This window comes from Camelus bactrianus, chromosome 5 (assembly GCF_048773025.1).
Source record: "Camelus bactrianus isolate YW-2024 breed Bactrian camel chromosome 5, ASM4877302v1, whole genome shotgun sequence".
Taxonomy (NCBI): Eukaryota; Metazoa; Chordata; class Mammalia; order Artiodactyla; family Camelidae; genus Camelus; species Camelus bactrianus.
The window spans coordinates 25,876,029-25,890,868 of NC_133543.1; the positions used below are offsets into that span (position 1 = coordinate 25,876,029).

The 14,840-nt window shown below is 43.9% G+C and overlaps 1 long non-coding RNA gene across 1 annotated transcript in view; it reads left to right on the top strand.

Annotated features, from left to right (window-relative positions):
- LOC123613716 (uncharacterized) overlaps positions 1 to 14,746 on the top strand; it is a 241,328-nt gene extending 226,582 nt beyond the window's left edge. The window contains exon 6 of the long non-coding RNA XR_012506871.1: positions 14,589 to 14,746. This is a non-coding gene — a long non-coding RNA (uncharacterized LOC123613716). The remainder of the gene's footprint in view (positions 1 to 14,588) is intronic.
- The last annotated feature ends 94 nt before the right edge of the window (positions 14,747 to 14,840 follow it).

Sequence of the window (14,840 nt, forward strand, 5' to 3'; positions counted from 1 at the left end):
AGCACAGTCACTTCCCTCCCCACAAGGGCTGACCCAAAGTCCCCTCCAGTCACTGTACCCAGCTCACCGCCTGTGATTTCTGAACAATGTACAGTCTTCACCCCAGGTTCGAACATGGCCCCACTTGGCTCAGCAACCTGTGAACTAAAAGGACAAGCTATCCTTCCTGCTTCCACCCCACATATCCCATATGCAGTGATGGAGCAGGGACATGGTGACCTCAGGGCAGTGTCATTTGGGAAAAGGAAGCATGCAAGACACAGCACAGCTGATCCTTAGCAGGTATGGAGCCACAAGCATTTTGGAGGTCTTCCACCTAGATGGTGCAGGAGTTTTCTTGTGTGGGTCCTGTTACTGCTCTTTGGGGACAGCTGTCTTGTCCATTGTTCTCCTCTGCCTCTGGGTCTATCTTCTGGGCCGTGCTTTTCTTCCTTCTTTCACCTATCTTCCTTGGCCACATCTGAAGGAGGTGTCAGGGGGCATGCCCTTCTTGGGGACTCGTAGCTTTTACCCTCTTCTTCCTGCTCATGCAAACTGGAGGACCTGAAAGTTATTGTGCCACTGGAAGAGTCAAAGACTTTTGTTTGGCAATAACATTTCTTCAAAACTCAGTCTTCTTATATACTTGCTTCTAGTCAATTCTGGGTGCCTATAAACATCCTCAAGGGTTACTAGATACAACACTTGATACTGATTTATTTCATTGCTTTCTCTCTTCCACCCCTTCTGTTGTAACCTGAAGGTTATCTTAAACTACTTGTGGGATATAACTTTAATACGATGTTTACATTGAGTCACTAATCAATCAAAAGAAGTTTTTAATGTTTGTGATTCAGGGCTGTTTGTGTTTTCTAAATTCCCATTTCTTAGTGATTGGAGTCTTAAAGCAGTCAGCTTTTCCACCATGCAAAGCCTTGCATACTTGTTCTTTATCCCTTCTCATTTCTGCTGGCAAATCAGCCATTTCTTTCCAAACCAATGCTTGTTACTAACACTGTTTTTCAGCCCCTTCTCCTAGAGCTGTAGACCAAGTAGGCATGTTTGCCTCCCTACTCATCATATAAAAAAAGTTTGACAGGTGTTTTGCCTCTATGTAATATGACTGCCATCCTTCCAACCTCTGATATCAGTTTTCTTGCCACTTGAGAGCCAAGCCAATGTCACATTGCTCTATTTCACTCTTCAATAAATACATAACTCCAATTGCTCCAGATCTCTCCAACCTGCAGGTACCAATGACATCCCATTAATAATATTAACTCTAATGCCAGTGGTTCCTGTTCACAGTCCTGCATAAAGGATCTATAGAGCCCTGGAAGGTCTCACCCTTACTTATGGAAATCATAATGGGTTTCCAAGCAGGTTGGCTTGCAGTTGGACTGTTTCTGTTCTTCTGCCAATATCCGCTGGGCGTTGCATGTTGGTCCAGCTTCTGTTATTTCCTTTCAGGCATCTGCTGGGTATTTCCGTGCTCACTGGGCATCTGCTGTCTCCTGCTAAGCATCTCAGTTTCTGCTAGTGCTCTTCTGACTTGCCCTTCTGTAATGAACTAGATTGCTCAGTGCCAAAGGAGTGCTATATTTTACACTGATTTGTTTCCTATACTCAGTGTCACTCTTGGATGTCATGTACTTTTGTGCACCAAAGTTCCCTCATGTACTTTTGTTCCTGTAGCCTGTTTCTACTGCACTCTCTGTTCATAGAGCTTAGACTACACCATCAAGACTGCCTTTGGTCCAGAACTTACTTCCTATGCTTACTCGCTTTCTCATCTCTGTCTCCAGGCACAGTCATAAAGCTTTCTTTTTGTTGGTCCTCTTTTCCTGGATAAATCAACTTATTCAAAGGATTTCTGAGCACTTGTGGGCTCATACCCTTAGGTATTTTAAAATCTTAGACTAGGCTGTCCTATAATTCCTCCCATAAGTACACTGTGTCATGTGAATGGGTAAATGTTTTCTCTTTCTAGATTACGACTCTTACCTTATTTATCACAAAACTCTTGTTCAGTCTTCAAAACCCTAGTTCAAGGACGCCATCTTGGTGAACCATCCCAACCATCTCCACACCTCACCAGAGAATCTCACTTCCTGCTCTGTTCTAATGTGATTTTCAGGTTTTTACACTGCTCAGTGAACTTTGGCTTGCTTGCATGTCTCCTCTGTGTTATAGTTAAGATTCTTAAATATATGCTCTGTCTGCTCTGTAAAGGGTATTGGTCAATGTTGATTGAGTTCAATTTCACTAAATTCTCTTTCTTAAAGAATGTCTCATCTTCACAGGTGGTAAAAGCTTTTCCAATCTAGTCTCCCTCTGTCATGTCGCGTGGATTAACTGGTTGCCTACAGCCTGCTTTTAAAGGGTTGAGAAGAGAATGAGGCACTCTGTGATTCTGAAATTCACACAGCATGTAGAAATGCGCCCCCCTCATCAGCCCTGTCCCTGTTATCTGAGTTGTGGACTTCCCTCGATGTGTCAAAGTTCATCGGCTCCTGGTATTTCAGAGGCTTGGAGATGGTCAGCCCACAGAGCTGCATGTGACAAGAAACAACATTTTGTCTTACAACACTGTTCAAGTTGTGACACGAGGCTCCTTGACCTAATTCATGAAAACATGATACCATGTTGATCTGAAATCTGCTACAGAAAGTAATTGTCCTCTGAAACACGTCTCAGACAATGTGGATACCGACTTAATTTTTATCCCTCACTGCTGTTATTTATGGGACAGAGACTAGGCAAAGAGAAATGTTTTTAGATGAAAGGTGAAATATTCTATTGTGGCGTATGTTTTATGAGGAAGAGAAAGATATATATAATTTCTGACTCCAAGTTTGCATAGGCTCCAGATACCTTTTAAGTTCCCATCTCAACACATTATTTAGGGCTCTGTTCTCTGGGGTCTTGAAGTCCTAGTTTATTTTTTGATATAAAATCGTATTGTTTACAGGGCAAATGCTCCCCTAACAATCACCGAGCCAAGGGCATTTTTTTTCCTATGCATCTTCAAGGTTAAAGGGTTCCATTTACTCAGAATGTATTTAATGAATATGTCTTATAAAATATTTTACTGATTTCTCATTATAATATATTATTTTCCCTTAGTTTCTTTAATGGTGGTGCCCTTCTCCACTGTAGTTTGAACTCTAGAGTAAGGACCACAGGTAGAATGGGGGCTTCAAGAACAAACCTCAGGACTGATGGGGGGAAGCATTTTCAGGAAATTGTTTCCTGGTTCCAGCACTGAATGGTCCTGGACGCTGGCCCTGAATTCTGCCCCAAACCCCAACATGGCACAGGTGAGGTGATTGCTGTAGGGATGGTGGCATAAGCCGGGTCATTCAAGAATTTGCCAAGTTCTATGCTTGAGGAAATGCCCTTTCTTACTCTTTCTTCCAAAATGAGGTGAATCTTGAACTCACCTTGAAGGGAGCAGAGAGTGTGGGCTGGGGTATGCTGAGAGGAACGTATGACTGGGGACACAGAGAACTATTTTCAATAGCTTGTAATAACCTATAATGAAAAAGAATATGGAAAAGAATATATATGTGTGTATAACTAAATCACTATACTGTGCTCCAGAATCTAACACAACATTGTAAATCAACTCTACTTCAATTAAAAAAAAAATTTTTTTTTAAAGAAGACAAAAGCAGAGGATGGGGTAGAGAGAGTTTTAAGCAGGCTGGTGAGCACAGAATGGAGAAAAGCGGGGCACGGAGGAAAGGAAAGGGGGGAAATGGGAATGGCAGAAAGGACGGAAGAGGGCTTTAAATGACAAGGCTACTTATTCTTGTGAAATCCCCTGGGTGACATCAGGTGTGAGACATGGTCTTGAGATGCCAAGAGTGATCCCATAAGATACTCTGCCAGACCCCATTCTCAAACTGCACCTTAAAGGTGCAGGCATGGCCTTAAATCCCCCTCTTACCTCTAATGCTCAGACCCCAAACCCAAAGTTGACATCACCTGAAGCAATAAGAAGTCAGTGACCCTGTTGATATCCAGATAGCCAATCTCAGAGGCGTTTGGAGCTGCCGGAGCGCAGGACTGTAAAAGCTTTCATCCCTCTCAGCCAGGGTTTCTCAACTCAGCACCATTGTCATTTTGGGCTGGATAATTCTTTGCTGAGGAGAGGGTTGTCCTCTGCATTGTTGAATGTTTAACAGCATCCCTGGCCTCTGCCTACTTGCTAGCACTAGCAACACCCATCTTCTCACTTGTGACAACCAAAATTGTCTCCAGATATTTCCAAATATTCCCTGAGGGACGAAGTGCCCCACTGATGTAGGCCAACATGGAAACAAAAATCACACAGCCCAAGCTCTTGTTTCACTCAGAACATTCTAGAGTATGATCCGAGACCTCACTCTCTTGGTCTCTCTTAACAGCATACTTTCAACCTGAATGATGACCGTCATACAACATGAGGCTGTTTTATTTGCTGAGTCCACCACTTGGACTCCCATGTCTAGAATTTTTTTTTTCTGTAAATGGAGAACTCTTTGAGACTTAGACACAGAGCAGGAAGGGGTGGGGCATTGGAGAAGAGGTCATATAAGGATTTCCAACAGACCTGATGTTGTGTTCTCTTTCTGCCACATAGTAGCTGTGTGAACTTGAACTATTTACTGAGTCTCCTTGGGCCTGTCTTCTTCTTGACGAATCATGATTTAAAAAATAACTCTCACCCCATCTCAGTGAGGCTTTGGAGGAGAGCCCATGTATGTACAGGGATTTCCACAGAGCAGGTTCTCAAAGAACAAGCAGCAACAATTACTGCCTCATTGCTGAGCCAGGAGATATATCTGGGGTAATGCTTACGATTGGCAGGAGCACAGGCAGACTTCATACCTGAGCCAGAGAGGAAGGGATTAGAGCTGTATCACTGGTCCAAGTTATTATTTAAAATACTATCATAGTCCCAGCTTCTTATCAGCAATAGATATAACAGACTGGATACAAAGAAACAGCAGCCTGAGTCATGCTTTCCAGGAACATCAGAAAACCAAGCATTTCTGCCAAGGGAAGGGACAGGTATGATGCAGCTTAAGTCTGAGAAGGTGGGAATGAGCTGTACCTTTAGTTAAGCAAGGAAGAGTTGAGAGCAGCACTCCAGGGGTCGAGGAGGAAAGTGTCATGGGTCTTTGGGGAAGGCAGGAGAGGCGAGCAGCTTTGTTTGGCTGGGCCAGAGGGAAAACAGGGCCAGAAGTCCGGCTTCTGCCTGCTGTCGGGTGGGCTGGTGGTGGACTGCAGTTCATGGCCCCTGATGAGCGAGTCTGCCCGGGAGAGCCAGACTCAGTGAGGGTCGGCAAAAGAAACTCAGGCCTAGAAAAAACCTGGGAACTGAGGAGCCAGCTAGAGGCATGATGTCAGTGAGATACCTGTGCATGTCCATTCACCATTTAAATGACAGAACTTTAAAAACTCAGTTTTATCCGATGACTAAATATTAATAAGATACTGGATGTTTAAATTGCTAAAACATTAGTGAATTTCAGCCTGCCCTTTTCTCATTTCATCTCAGCCAATATTTTCTTCTGTGATATTCATTTTCTTTTTAATCGCGGTGTAGGCTTATTGGGAACATACCATCTTTATCCCTTTTCATTTTATAGCATAGAAAATGCAACTCCACTTCTTTCATAATATATTTTTAAAGAGTGATAATGAATCTTTTGGAATTTTTAACTGGCTATTTAATGGTAGAGTTACCTTGAGCTCTAAACTCTTCTAGACAATCAATAATTGTTCCATAAAAATGCAGGAATATTCATTATTGCCGATACTAACTCTCTCATCCTCCCAGCTGCAAGATCTAATTTGTTTAAAACATTACCCATCTTACACATGAGGCTGGGAATAAATAGGACAAGAAAGTGTGGAATTAATGATCACCTCATTTCAAGACAGTCAGATTCTTCTATTTTCCTAAATGTATTGTTAAGATTGGCTGAGAGCACTGATTCCTGACTGACTGGTAGGAGATAAGACAAGAGAAGAGAGACTATCGGAGCTCAAAGGAAAACTTGGCCTGCAGGGTCCAGAGAGGCTGTGTGTGTGTGTGTGTGTGTGTGTGTGTGTGTGTGATGGTTCTGTGGAGGAAGTGGAGGTACCAGGGGTTCGAGGCCAGATTTGGATCAGAAGGCAAGCTAAGGAGTGATCATTGTCATTGAGAGAGAAAGCCAGAGGTCGTTTTTTAGGTCCAATAGAGATCAAAGTACTCTCTCAGTCACTGGAATCAACCGCAGGGAGTCAGATTTTCAATAACTCTTTCAAGAAGTATTTTGAGTACTATATATCAGGTACTATTCTAGGTACCGAGGATGTGGTGGTGAACAAAACAGACACGTTCTGTCCTCTTCAAGCTTATATTCAGTTGGGGGACAGATTTTACACACCCACAAATGAAAGGGAACAGGACCCTGTGAGCCTCCTCTGACCCCTGCCTCTTGTTTATAGAAAAGCTGAAGTCCCCCAGACCTCCCTACGTCTTAGAAGAGCAGACTCAAGCAGTTGATTAGGACAAGCCTGCAGGCACTGGGGGTTGGCAGCGACTCTGACCACCTATCTCAACAATTAACTGAGATTACTCCCCTATTTCCCTTTAAAACTTTCATGGCTGGACAGAATCTTTGGAATTTTCTTTTTTTTTTCTTTTTTTTTGGTGCGGCGGGGGATGCTGGTACAACTCGATTGGGGGCATTCTGATTAAAAGCATCTTTCCTTTTTGTTACCAAGGCTGTTGCCCCCAGAATCATAACCCTGCCCCTCCCTCAACTAAAAACCAGTTGCTCTTATCTAAATCTCAGGAGGCAGCTGCAGAGAAGAAACAAGAACTGGTTAGAACTGAGAGTCCAAGATGGTGGAGGATTTTACTTCCAGTGGACCTTGAGCCTCATTTTATGCTCATCGTAATGCTAAGTGACATACTCACCAGTACCATGACAGTTGACAATTGCCATGACAACAACCAGAAAAGCCCACACAAGGACTGAAAAGCTAGAACAAGGACCGATTGGCTCCATCACACAGGGAAGGAGGACATGATGGTGGAAGCCCCTGATAAAAGTCCACGTGGCCTGACCCAGCCTGAAGCTGTTCCTACCTGCCATTTTGGCTGATGGCTTCCTGCTTGAGCACTTCCTTTCCCCGCTCGAGCACTTTTCTTTCCTTCTCCCTACTCAAGCACTTTCCTTCCATTTTCCCTTCTGAGCGATAACGTGCATGGTTACTTCGTCCCTCTGCCTCTGCTGCACGAATTCTTTCACAGCCAGCAGCAAGGACCCACACTTTGGTGGGCTTTTTAATTTGGGGGTCCCTCCATCTGCTAACACCAATACATATACAAGATGATTGTAGAGAGTGACAGACGCAGTGAAGAAAATGAAATAGATAAATTGAAATAGAAAATGAAATAGTGATAAAGAATGGGTAGCCTTTGGGTTCTCAGAGTAAAGAGTGGAGAAAAATCCCCTCATGTTTCTGGCTGGAAGAGGGGAAAAGTAACCATTTTGAAATACATCCAGAATTTTCCGTTCTCCTTAACAGAGGTTTTCACAAGGAAAACAACGTTAGCAGAGTCTAAACAAAGTGGATTTTCCCAGAGCCTAACTGACATGGGGTAAGGGAATATGCAACATCAACCTCTTCTGGCCTTCCTGTCTTACCTCAGCGGGGGAGAAAAGCTGAAAACCACGTGTGAAGGTCACAGCTCAAGGGCATGGCCCACTAATGACAGAGACCTAATCACAGGATTATAAGATGCTCCCCATCCCCCCCACGCCTTACCTTACATCAGCAGGGCTCCTGTATTATGACGAGGGATTACAATGGAAAGAACAGCAAGGCTCAGACTCTATTTAAGAAGATTTCTCCAGGGAAAACCAAAGGTAACAAAGGAAATAAAAACCAGGACACTGTAGATGAATTCAGCCTCTGACACCTACAGGTACAGCAAAGAGTAAATGCAACCCCTTCCATGCCAGATCAACATAAAACCTTACATTAAAGCCCTTTTAACACAGTTCCTTTTACCCAGTAATCATGTTTGGCTTTCAACAAAAAATTACAAAGCACGTGTGATACTATCATACAATAAACATGTATTTGGTCTTTGTTTCCAGTTTCTGGCACAGACCTCCGAAAACACTTGGAATTCTGGAGGAGCGACAAGAGTGTCTTTTGTATGCTAATGAGGTGAATGCTGGCTGGGGGCCCCCAGATAGCTGGAGGATGGGGCTGGTCACCAGACAGGCCAAGGCATGATTAGAGAGCTGAAACTTTCAGTCCCAATCCCCAAGCTCTGGGGAGGGAGAGAGGCTGCAGGTTGAGTTAATCACCAATGGCCAATGATTTAATGAATCATGTCTGAGTAGTGGAGCCTTTGCAAAAATCCTGAACAATAGGGTTTAGAGAACTTCTGGTGGGTGAACAGATCCAGGTTTGCCAGGGTGGCGTGCCTGGAGAGGGCACGGAAGCTCCGTACCCTCACCCTCACACACTGCTCTCTGCATCTTCTCCATTTGGCTGTTCTTATACAACAAAGTACTAAATGTATGTAAAGTGCTTTCCTGAACTCTGTGAGCCATGCTAGCCAATTAGTGAAGCTGAGGAGAGGGTTGTGGGAGCCCCTGATTAAAACCAGTCAGTCAGAAATATGGGAGGCTCAGAACTTGCATTTGGCATCTGGAGCCAGGGAGCAGTCTTGTGGAAGTGAGCCCTTAATCTGTGGGGTCTGTGATAATTCTGGGTAGTTAGTGTCAGAACTGAATTGAATTATAGGACACCCAGTTGGTATCTGGAGAGTTGGAAAATTGGTTGATGTGGGGGAAAAAACACACATTTGGTGTCTGAAGTGTCATGAGAGATAAAAGGCAGTGGGGCTTCAGTAGATGGGCTGGCCCTGGAGGGTTTCTCTAAGAAGGTGGCCTTGAGCCAAGACCTGAAAGATGACAGGGCCGTTCACAGAGGAAGAGTGAGCCAGACACCAACAAGCAAAGGCAGGGCACTGAGATAGGATTAAGCTTTGCTCAAACAGGAAACAGAAGGCGTGGCTGGTGGGGTGCGAACAAAGTGGGAGCTGGCATGAGATGAGGTCAGAGAGGTGGGCAGCGGCCATGTCATGTAGGATCTGCAGTTAGAAGTTTCCATTGTGACTTGAATCCAGCTGTCACCAAATCTTCCTTTTCCATGAAGGAGTTGACATGGCTGTTCAGGAGAGACATGGTGCAGGCCCCTAGGGTTCGGTGGTCACTGCCCCAGCAGAGCCAGACTCCATCCTCTTTCCCTCTCCTATTTCACGGCAGGACAGGATCCTTTAGGGCAGGTACATTCTTCTTGTGGTGTGGGCTGTGGAGTGAAACCCCAGTCAGTCCCACTTCGGGCAGCCATTGGCAGTACACCCCCACTGGCCTAACTTCCCGGGAGGCCTGCTGCACCTCCAGCCTCCTGTGTCCCCGCCCCTGGCCTGATGACCGGGCACTAGCCTATTCTGCCCTGGGTACAGGCTTGGCTCCCTGCGTAGGGGTCCCTGGCCCTGGTCCTCCTGCTGCCACCTATGAGAGCCCAGCCCCATCCCTTAGCCTCATTATTTTGTTCTGACCCATTTCTTAATAAGGGAGATAGGGATCTACAGTGGAGGGTCTGGCCCTGTGCTGGGCTTTGTCTTTTGCCCTGAACTGGCTTCTGTGGGCACCTGGGACGAGTAGAAAGAAGCGTGTCTCTAGCCTATACCGTCCAGACTGCCCTTCGACCAGACGCATGTGCTGCCGCGTCAGTGCTGAGGCCAGCCTGGCTCTTCCTTCCACCCTAAACCTTGACTCCTCTACAGCCAGCTCAACCCCTGGCCTGCCGTCAGGTGTGGCTATGACAGATGGCAGAGAGGCAGACAGATAAACAGGTCAAATAAAATCATCATCAGGCTGCTGTCATTTCTGGACTCTTTATTTTATTGATTGATTTCCATAGACTAGGGCTGCTCTTTAATATAGTGCATTTATCTGAACATCCCTGCTGACAGAGATAATCACAGATGCCATAAACCAAGAGGAGGAACATTGATGCTCGTAAGGATAGCAGATAGTTAGCTGTTTGTTCTAGTTTGCGTTTATTCTTCATGAGCTAGATTTTCCTTTTGCGGTAAGTTAAAGATCACTCTTAAATATTTATCAGGGCCTCCCCTCTTCCTCTATAGCTATTATTGTTAATAATAACCATGATCATAACAACCACCATTCACTGAGCTGCTTCTACACAACAGCGTAATAACGTGACACCTCTCACGCGCACCCCACCCTGTTACACACGCATACACACGCGCACACGCGCGCACACACACACACGCGCACACACACACACGCGCAGTCCTTACAGCAAAGCTGCAGTGCAGAGATTTTCATTCCCATTTTTCAGATTAGAAAACTGCTGCTCTTAGATATTAAGCAATTTGCTCAATGTTGCCCATCAAGAAAGCAGCAGAATTCAGACTTTGCCCTTTTGGAGTAAAACATCTATGCTCTCTCCCAGGTTCTCAGGCTACAGCTCCTAAGACCATCCTCAGGGGTTCATGCAGCTGTGAGAGTTGTCAGTATTTCATCATACCAGTGACTGAAATCTTTAGGTCCTCTACATTTTGTTTGGTGTCCACAAGCTAGAAAAATTAATTTAGTTTGCAGCAAATATACATACTGATGGGTTTAACTAATTATAGGAGAACTTACCATGCTGCATTCCTGCCCCTTGTATTACCTATCATGTTGTACTTTGTCTTCTATACTGGAGTCTGTGAATCTTCCGCCGGTCTGGGAACTTGGCTGACACATTCATTATTCCTTGTCCATCCCTGGTGAGTAAGGTGCTCGGTGCAGAGGCAGCATCCAGTTGAATAAAAGCCTCATCTTCCATCTCTTTCAGTAGCACCTCCTCCTCACCCCCTGCACATCAACCCTGGATCCAGCCCCAGCTCAGCCCCCACCCACCCCGAGACCAGCTCCCTCCTCATCTTCATAGTTAGAGACTTTTAGAAGATCACTAATCTTTTAAGTCAGCCAGCATCATTTGGTTTTTTATAATTATATAAAAGAATACTGATTTTTTTTATTTTTTAATTTAATTTTAATTTATTCTTATGACATATAATCAATTTATAATGTGTTAATTTCTGGTGTACAGCATGATGATTGAGTTATACATATTATATATATTTCTTTTCATATTCTTTTCCATTATAGCTCATTACAGGGTATTGAATATAGTTCCCCATTCCCCTTTATGTGAATCTAAAAAAAAAGGACAGAAATGATTCATTTTTTTAATGGGTAATCACATGCACATAGGGTAAGATTCAAAAGTTCCCAAAGTGTATGTGGTTACAAGGAAGTCTAACTTCTGTTGTTTCTCATATATCCTGTTTCTCACATGTTCTTGCAGAAACAGTCTATGCATTTACAAGCAAATAGTGTGTATATAATTTAGTTGTACAGTTGAAATTACCCCTTTGAAGAATTGCATGTGCAGCATGCTATCATATGTTAAAAATGTTTCATTTAGACTGTTTCTAATGCCAGAACATCTGATCCCTTTACTGAAATAGTACACTGTATTATTGGATACAGTGCCATAAAACTACCATGTAATCTCTACTTTGGTTGGACTGGATACAAAGTCTTAAAGCAATAGAATTGCCCAATGACTTCATGGTGAAGACTCTTCAAGTATAGAGTCACAGGTATGGACAGCTTGCAGTTGGACCAGAGTACCAGCAAATGATAAACTCTAGAGGATATGGATGAATCAACAACAGATGCCACAATACCCAGAAAAGTGTATATATGCATGTACCAAAGACATACGGAAGAATATACATGGTAGTGTCATTGTGATGCCCCAAACTAGAAACAACCCAAATTTCCTAACAGCAGAAAGAATAAGTGTTAACATAGACCTACAGTGGCATATTATACAGCAATGAAGGCAATCTACAGCGATAGATAAGAACATGACTGTCTCTCACAAACATACTAATGAAAGAAGCCAGATGCTACAGAATGCATACTGAAGATTCCATTTATGTAAAGTTCAAAAATCTGCCAAGCTAACCTGTGGTGTTAGAGTAATGGATAACTTTGGGTGGGTGGGGTTTTTAACTGGACAAGGGATAAGAGAGGGGCTCCCTTGGGGTGCTGATGATGTTCTATCTCTTGATCAGAGGGGGTTACACAAGCTTGTTCTCTCTGATAACTCACAGAACTGTGCTTTTATGATATGTGCACTTTTCTGTGTGTATGTTAAACTTCAACTTGAAATGTTCATTAACATGAAGAAGGAATTAGTTGTGTGAATGGGCAAAAGTTAGCACAACTGATCACACTGGTGACTCTGTACTCGAAGTATCTCTCTGGCTGTAAAAGGAATGGAAACAGAAGGTTAATGACAGGAAGGTGAGAGTGAACAAGATGTGTGGAGAACTGGGAGGAGGCTGGTCTATGGGAACTAGAAAGCCCCATGCTAGATACCACTGGGAATATCAGGCTCAGTGAGTTAAGACCAGTTGTGGGAAACTGAGGAACATATCCTTGACTTCACAGGGAATGAAAAATCAGTGTTGCATATGAAACTCCAGGCTCTCTTCCAATAACCATGTCTCACCATTCACACATCACACGCTCTTCCCTATACTTGAGATGGTAGAAGTCACCTCTACTAACTTGGTAAAATGCATAACATAGGTGGGAGCAATGGGTGTGATGCAATTAAAACTAGCAATGGTGGGGGACTTTACTGAGAACAAAATGTGGGCAAGATTGTGTATGTCATCTGGTGGTTGTGAAGAGTATTCGTTTGGAAATTGCAACCTTTTACCTTGAGGGCACTGAGCTAGATACCAGGAGCACCATGATGAGTTCAGCTCTGTGAACCTGTCTGAACCGGATCACGAGTGGGATGGAATCCACCATGTGTGGCTGACTATAAGAGAGAGTGAGTAGAGAGGCAAGTTCAGAGTAACTGAGTCTCATTTCTGGAGAGAACTGTTTTGAATACAAATATGAACAGATGTAATGACACTGTATGTTTAGGGACCATGACAATATATATTTAAGAAAGCACCATTCTTGTAGCAGACAGAACTTTCTTATGAAGACAGTGTATTTTGGTCCATCTGCCACTTTGTCTTTTTTTTCCCCTCCAACACAAAAGGCAAGGAAAAATTAACATGGAAACTTCTGGAGGGGGCAACTAATGAGTATTCTAATTATTGAAGATTCCTTTCAAGTCTTCAGAGAGCTCATGGAGTTGAAACTGTTTCTCTTCAAATCCCATTAAGAGCAGGGTGATGCCTGAGACTGTTAGGATGGTGTTTTATGCCAAACCTTCCCTCTCACAAGCCCTAACCCAAGGAAAGTAGAAAGTGAAGTTCCTCTCTGGTGAGAGTGTGACTCGTCTTTGGAAATTAACTTTCTTACTACTAAGGTGACATAATGAATACCTCCAGAGCTACAAACATTTGCCTGTGAGGCTTTGTCTACCAACTGAAGATCTGAACACAGTCTTCTTTCTTTAGAGGGAAGGCAGAGAGATGATGAAAGCCATGCACACATTCTGGGGTTGCGGCAAGGAGAGTTTTCTCTAGTTTGCAAAGGATATGGAGAGGGTAGTACGGTGGAGGACTTACTACTGTTTTCATAGTAATAGAAATTCATAGGAATGTAATGATGATTACTTGTTTATTGACAGTTCTTGTTGCAAGAACAGTTCAACTTCTTATAAGTAAAAGGCTGCTTTCAAATTCCAATCACTTCTGCTAACACTGTCAGCAGAAAGGACTAGACTTCAATTGACCATCACAACTAGCTCCATGTTTTAGAGCCTTGCTTCAAAACCCAAAGCTAGGTCTGCACAGTGTTTTTGTCAAAGTCTGTGCCCACAGGTGGTCACAGTCAGCAGCTGGAGGGGAGAGGGCTGTGGACTCCCACTGCCTGATTTCCTAGGCTCTCTTGCCCTCCTGGATGGATTCCACATTTAGCCCTCAGGGCTCCTGACAATGTCCATGCTGACACAGGCAAGCGCTGTCAGTGAGCACAATGCAGACACATGGGAGCATGGGGAAGCCGCCTGCAGAATGTGATAAAGGAGCCCTCAACACAGCACTGGCATATGGGAAGCAGGCATGAAATTATCCTGTGCTCAGGCTTCAGAGCTGTACAGGAATTTTCTATTGAACTGGGAGTGCTGGCTGGTTGTAAGCTCCTCTCTGCTCCAGCTGTGACAAGGCTGGCAAGGTTGTCTTTGTCTGACAAAACATGAGCATGTTGAACAAAAATTTCCATCTTCCTTCTCACTCTTCCATTTTGCTGTGGCCCTTAAGTTGTTGCTTCCTTTCTGGGTTTCTAGGCAAAATGTGTGTGCAGTATGTGTGTGTATATACAAAAATAAATGAATAAATTGAAAAGATCCTCCATGAACTCCTCTGCATTGGTGAATTGCTCAGTTCACCTTAAGAGAGAGATCTCTTCCTGTGTAGTCCTGCCAGGCAATGCTATTGTTCCAGGAACAAACCCTAATCCCAGGAAATGCACTTTTATTTTCAGAGAATCTTGAGCATCTTCTGTGCTTTAAGGAAATTCAGCAGAGGACCCTCTGCCTAGACACCAGTCCCTCCAGGATGTGGGAATCAACAGTCATGTTCCACCCTCAGAGGACAGAGACATTGAGTTAACCACACAAGGAGGCAGAAGGAAGCAAGGAATGGGGGAAGGGTAAGTGGAGATGTCTGTGTGTTGGCGGGAGGTGGGAGGGGTAGTTGGGAGGAGCAAAAATCTAGCGTTCTTCCATTTCAATTT